This window comes from Rhincodon typus, chromosome 33 (genome assembly GCF_021869965.1).
Source record: "Rhincodon typus isolate 14 chromosome 33, sRhiTyp1.1, whole genome shotgun sequence".
Classification (NCBI taxonomy): domain Eukaryota; kingdom Metazoa; phylum Chordata; class Chondrichthyes; order Orectolobiformes; family Rhincodontidae; genus Rhincodon; species Rhincodon typus.
In genome coordinates, this window is record NC_063364.1 from 20198245 (window position 1) to 20205712 (window position 7468).

The following is a 7468-nucleotide window of genomic DNA, read 5'->3' on the forward strand; positions in this document are numbered from 1 at the left end:
TGAAGCGTTGTGATGTCAGAAATGTGACAGACAATTTTCACATAGCAAATGCTTGCAAACAGCAATATGAAAATGATCAGGAAATTAGTTTAATCTTATGGCTGAGGAATCAACATTGGCCAGGATAATCTGCCACAACCTGTCCAATCAATTTAGCAAACGTTCACAATATGTGTTAAATCACAAACTATTAACTATTAATATGGGGTTAAGCAGAAACATAACTTTCTGGATCCAATTTTTAATCTAAACCAAACAATTGGGCAATGGAAAAATTTGGATTAAATACTCTTTCAATGCTGGATTTTATCATTTAGAATTTAATGTTCTCCTTATTTCTTACTTCTATGATTTTCTGCTCCATTGACTTCAATAACAAGTAAGATAGGACAAAATTGGGTAAAACTAACCCAAACTTGTCTCATGCCCATTGTCTACGGTAGATTAAAATTGGGACTTTTCTTAACAATTCAATCCAATGTTATCATCATGCATTCCCTCATTAACACTGGCATGAAATTGAAAATGGAACTTGATTGTCAAATGGCTCAATGCCATGTCAATGCAGGCGGGGGGATTATTAAAATGCCATTTCATTATTTCGCCGCAAAAATTACTGTGAAACAGACAAAGCAATACAATACAATATTCTGTAATTCTTTTCATTTGTTATAAATTTTATGAATTTGTTTATTTTACACGTTAGCACACCTGCCATAACAGACTGGGCAATGGATTTGAACCTGCGTAATCTTCTGTTCACCAAAATTATTGGAAACCAGCTCAGCTCTGTACTTTTGATCTGTTCCTGACACTTAATATTTTGCATTAAATCCACACACATCCTCTAATTTACAGGCAAAAGTTAGAAACTGGTGGCACGATTTTCTTCTTGAGTTCTCTGCCAGAACAGGAGGTCCAAAGTTCGGCATCGCGAACTCCACCTCGGGTACAACAAGGTGGCAGGTCGCAAAACACCTCATCCGGAGCAACTTTCAAACCCGATCTAATCAACGTTAGTTGTGTGGTTACTTCATCCTGACTGTACTCCCTGCAGGGTTTGTGCTATAGAGTCATACAGTCATACAGCACAGAAACAGGCCCTTCGGCCCATGCCGACCATGTTCCCAAACCAAACTTGTCCCACCTGCCTGCACTTGGCCCATATTCCTCCAAATGTTTCCTATTCATGAACTTATCCAAATGTCTTTTAAACATTGTAGCTGTCCATGCATCCACCACTTTCTCTGGCAGTTCATTCCACACACGAACCACTCGCTGTGTAAAAAATGTTCCCCCACATGTCCGTTTTAAATCTTTCTCCTCTCACTTTGAAGATATGCCCCCTGGTTTTGAGCTGCCCCACCCTAGGGAAAAGACGCTTGTCGTTCACCTTATCTATGTCCCAGAACCCACTTTTTCTGCATTTTGTAGTCTGGAGTTCTAGATAATGATGATAGAGACTGTACTTTTTTTTCATCACATGATTGATTAGGAATTTCTTCCTCTTACCTCCCACCATTGACACGTTTTGGAAAGATTTACAAGTTGGTTGAGTTATGAATGCCCCCTCCTTGACCCATCAAGTCCAGGGATACGACTTGATCTGAGATTTTCGGGCTCACAGGCTGGGATGCTACCCACTGCATCACAAAACCTCAGCACAACCTATAAGGTTGTCACAAAAACAGAAATTGCTGTAGAAACTCAGCAGGTTTGGCAGCATCTGCTGCAGAGAAGAAAGCAGAGTTAATGGTTTGAGTCGAGCAACCCTTCATCAGAATGCAAATATGATGAAATGTCACTGGACTTGAAACAGCAAATCTGCTTTCTTCCCACAGATGCTGCCAGAACCGTTGAGTTTCTCCAGCAATTTCTGTTTTTGTTTCAGATATCCAGCATCTGCAGTTTTTTGTTTTATTTTACAAAAGATTGTCATCGTGTTATGTCTTACTGTCAGTATGCCTTTAAGAGACATGCTCATGTTATCATCATATATCAAAGCATATGATCTGTGGATATGATGGTCTCAGGCTCCATCTTACCTCAGATTACTTGAAGCATGACAATCCACTGGAAGCATGATCATCTGTTACAAACTAATGTGCCTGAGGAATGTAATGTTTGTACAGTTTGTAGTTAGTTTTCAAAAAGTCTGTTGGATTCTTCAATAGCATGATATCCATACCTAATTTCTCATATTACAAGAGATAGCATAAGCATTGCCACATCGGGTAAAATGCCTTGTTTGTACAAAAACACAACAACTGTAACTAACATCACATCAAACATGCTATTAAAGAGGTGAATTTTATAGGGGTGTGTATTCCCTGACCCCCACCTTCACCCCTCAATCATTCCCTCACTCGCACCACTATTTGACAGTCGGTCGTCGATTTACCGATTTTGAAACAGGGTATAAGGTACTGGGCGTGGTCATAATGAGCTCAGAGAATGGGACTTTATCCCTCAGAGACAGGAAGGCTAAACTTTGAGAGGAATTGGCCAATTTGGAGGCAGGCAGCCGAGCATGTCCAGCAGTGCCAGAATAGCCACTCCTGGGACTGCAAAGAGCCTCAAGAAGGAAGAACATGGATACCAGACTGACAGGCAAGTCCAGGCATTTTGGTTGAGGAGGAATTGGAGACCTAACGCTGGGGCTGAGGTCTAAATGGGGTGAGAGGGTGGGGTTTCAAGATTTAGAGGCCAGGGGAAGTCACAGAATGGGAGGGGTTTAATGATCTTGGGACATAGTGTGCAAATGATGATGGGCATTGCCATCAGCTTGGTTGTTTGGACATCTTCCTGTTCAGTGAGGCTGCTGGCCCTCTGAGGTGATGTCCCCTCTCCCCTATGAGGCAGTGACAGATTTCATCATAACTACTGCATACCTTTGCTTCTGATGCCTTGTAGACAGCTCCCGTCTCTTGGTGACGCTCAGTGACTCAAATTGGGCAGTTGTCTTAATTTCGGATCACATGCCATGACATTTCCTCCTGTGGTTTGGTATCAAATTCTGTTTCATAAAGCATCTGTGAAAGCCCTTAGCACCTTTTTATTACATTAAAGGTGCTACATAAATGCAAGCTGTTGTTAAAGATGCAATGGTTTCTGCCTCCACCATTCTTCAAAATATAATAAAGATTAGAATGGCAATTTCTGAATTACATAGGATGGCTATTTTTCAGTTTACTACACATCAAAATAAATAAAAATTATTAAAAGTTATGATTAGGTCCCAGACAAGCCCTGATTCATTACTTTTTATTCAAAATACTAAACAGGTTGGGCATGGAAGTTTAAAGGAATGAGAGCTGATCTCATTGAAACATGTAGGATTCTTAAAGGGCCTGACAGGATAAATGCTGAGAAGATGTTTTCCCTCATCGGACAGTCTACGACCAGAGGGCATAGTTTCAGAGTAAAGGGGCACCAATTTAAGACTGAGATGAGGAGGAATTTCTTCTCTTAGTGAGTCTTTGGAACTCCCTACCACAGAGAGCTGTGGGGCAAAGTCCTTGTGTATATTTAAGGTGGAGATAGATAGATTCTTGATCAGTCATTGAAGCAAAGGGAAGGGCAGGAAAGTGGATGTGAGTAGTGTGGGATCAGCCATGACCCTGTTGAATGGTGGAGAAGGCTCAAGGGGCTGAATGGCCTGCCCCTGTTCCCATTTCCTGTCGTCTTAGCTCTATAATAATTAATCAGAACCATAATAATAGTTGAAACCTGAAGCTGAGGTTTGACAAGTCAGACTCACTTTAAAAGATTTTGTGTAGATATGATTCAATAGCTAGACAATGTCACATATTTATATCCAGAAACACGTTACTCCTCTTTTCAGAGATTCAATCTAAAAGCAACAGCCTATAGTAGGAGGTGAACAATGAGCTTCTGTGAGGTTGCTAATTCTGTACACCCACTACCATGTAACACAATGTCTCAACGCAGTGAAAAGGAAAGGAACATTTTTGTGTTAAGAGTCTTCTTATTTCAAAAATCCACCATGTTATTTATGAAATGGAAAGGAGCGTTATGCCACAGAATATAGTTAATTAAAATAATGCACTACAATAAGGTTTAGGAGTAGAAATGAAAGATTCCCTCAACTCATTCCCTGATCCTCCTTTTAATAGATTTGCCTACACAACAACAGTCATTGCAGTGATGAATAATGTGCTGGATGTGAAGTGCTTTGGCATATTTCTACAACATGTAATAAAGTGAATGTGTGTCTTTGTTAATTATCCAGCCCTGCACATAAAGTGCCCTCAGTCAAGCACATACACAATTGTTTTAAATCCTACAAATTCTAATACTCTGTGATGAGTTACCTCTCCTTTAGTTGTGATGTTTTCTAATGAGGAACACCGTGTAAAATATTACAGAGAGACTGGTATGAAAGGTATCCATCACCTTCAGTGAAAAACGGGAAGTACAGAATACCTACTCTCAGATAACATTGATAATCATTATTATATTAGTTCTTCAAAATCTTTCACATGTAACATTTTATGAAATCAGTAGAATCCTTCTTGGAAAACAGCCCAAACGATTTAGAATATTATTCCATGTAAAAGAACATATTCTGTAACATATTAAGGCAGAATGGTGGATGTGATCTATATGGACTTCAGTAAGGCGTTTGACAAGATTCATCATGGTAGACTGGTTAGCAGGGCTAGATCACATGGAATAGAGGGAGAACTAGGATTTGGACACAGAACTGACTTGAATGTAGGAGACAGAGTGTGGTGGTGGAGGGTTGCTTTTCAGACTGAAGGCTTGTGACCAGCGGTGTGCCATGAGGATTGTTGCTGGGTCTACTGCTTTTTATCATTTATATAAATGATTTGGATGCGAACATAGCAGGTATGGTTAGTGAGTTTGCTGATGACACCAATGGTGGAGGTGTAGTGGACAGCGAAGAAGGTTAACTCAGAGTAGACCAGATGGGCCAATGGGTCGAGGAGTGGCAGATAGAGTTTAATTTAGATAAATGTGAGGTACTGCATTTTGTAAAGGCAAATCAGGGCAGGATTTATATAGTTAATGGCAACGTCCTAGGGAGTGTTGCTGAACAAAGAGACCTTGGAGTGTAGGTTCATAGTTCCCCGATGGTAGAGTCGCAGGTAGATAGGATAGTGAAGAATGTGTTTGGTATGCTTGCCTTTATTGGTTAGTGTATTGAGTATAGGAGTTGGGAGGTCATATTGCGGCTTTACAGGACATTGGTTAGGCCACTTTTGGAATACTGCGTGCAATTCTGGTCTCCCTGCCATAGGAAAGATGTTGTGAAACTTGAAAGGGTACAGAAAAGATCTACAAGGATGTTGCCAGAGTTAGAGGGTTTGAGACATAGGGCGAGACTGAATAGACTGGGGCTATTTTCTCTGGAGCATCAGAGGCTGAGGGGTGACCTTATAGAGGTTTGTAAAATCATGAGGGGCTTGGATAGGGTAAGTAGACAATGTCTTTTCCCCAGGGTGGGGGAGACCAAACCTAGAGGGCATAAATTTAAGGTGAGAGGGGAAAGATTTAAAAGGGACCTAAGGGGTAAATTTTTCATGCAGAGGGTGGTGCTTGCAGGGAACCAGCTGCCAGAGGAAGTGGTGGAGGCTGGTACAATTACAACATTTGGATGGTATGTGAATAGGAAAGGTTTCATGGGATAGGGGCCAAATGCTGGCAAATGGGACTAGTTTTAACAAAGATATCTGGTTGGCATGGATGAGTTAGACCAAAGGGTCTGTTTCCATGCTGTATATCTCTATGACTCTATGACTGTATATACTTAAATTTAATTTTCACACACTGTCCTCTACTGGTGAACAACTGATGCGCAGTATTGTAAAGCACTATAAATTTTTAATAGGGAAATTTTGGAAGGGAATTCTTGAGGAGTGTAATTTGTTCACAACAGCACTGAACGTATTTTTAAAGCTGCATCTTTGATTTAAAAATATAGCCATAGTCCTTGGTCAGAAATCATTGTTTCTTAAGTGCTACTTCCTCTCCACTGTTATATCTAACTCATCACACTGACAAAGCATTAAGAATATCAAACTGAGCTCCACCGTTATGATTTCTTTGGGAAGTGGGGGAGGAGGGTAGTATGCGTGCAAGGGAAGTGGTTTGCACTGGAGAATCTCACACAATCTAAACCGAAAGAACTGTGGATGCTGTAAATCAGAAACAAAAACAGAAATTGATGGAAATGCTCAGCCCATCGGTAGCATCTGTGAAGAGAAATCTGCTGGTATATGTATACCATGGTCTTATGTAGACAAAATGAAAGATGTAATTCTAAATACTGTATTCCTTCCCTTCTTAGAAAATAAGAGGCATGGTGTGTTTTAATGGCTTGCTTCCAAAAGTGTAAACAATAAATTTAAACGTAACATGAACATTCAACTTCATCAGTACGCTTCACACAGTCAGGAAGGAGAGATCACATCCCAGGTGAATATGTAGTTTGCAGAATTTGAGGCAACGTGAGAATCCGGTGCAGAGACAGGAAGAGGTGTTTTTTCCTTGCTTATTTGGCTCATTGTTGGTCAGGATATTTTCAACAGGATAAATTGAAGCTCAGGATTGGGGCCCAGCACAAAAGAGAGACACGACAGGAAAACCGTAAGTTCACTGGTTGATGATAACTACCAATTTGACAATCTATTATAGGTTACTTTCAGATTGAAAATAAACAAGGGAAATATTTACAGGTTGCGAACTAAAAGACCATAGGAAACCTTTATAAATCAATTTAGGAACTAAGTAAATAAAATAAAGATACGGGGCCAAGCAATGTGCTGTACCTGCATGATGTGGGAGCTGGTGGATCCCACTGTGATTCATTGTGACCACATGCGGAGCAAGGTTTAGTTGCTTGTGGAACTCTAGCTCAGAGTTGGTGAGCTGGATTCTGAACTTTGAACACTGATAATTCAGGGAAGGGAAGAGTTACCTGGGCATTGTATTTCAGGAGGCAGTCACACCCCTTAGATTAACTACCTCACATTTGTTCAGTAGCCAGGGACAGGAGGGTATGAGTTGTGTGGATACAGTTGAGGAACCACAAAGAAAAAGAAAGATCCTGATGGGGGTGACATACAGGCCTCCTAGCAGTAGTCAGGATGTGGGGAGGAAAATAAATCAGGACATAGAAAAGGCATGTAAGAAAGGCATTTTTACAATAATCATGGTGGGGGGTGGTCTTCAATATGAAAATTGACTGGGAAAATAAGGTCGGTAACAGATCTCAAGAAAAGGAATTCATTGATTGTCTATGAGATGGTTTTTTAAAGCAGCTTTTAATCGAGCTGACCAGGGAACAGGTAAGGGATAGTAGGAACTGCAGATGCTGGAGAATCTGAGATAACAAGGTGTAGAGCTGGATGAACACAGCAGGCCAAGCAGCATCAGAGGAGCAGGAAGGCTGACTTTTCGGGCCTAGACCCTTCTTCAGAAA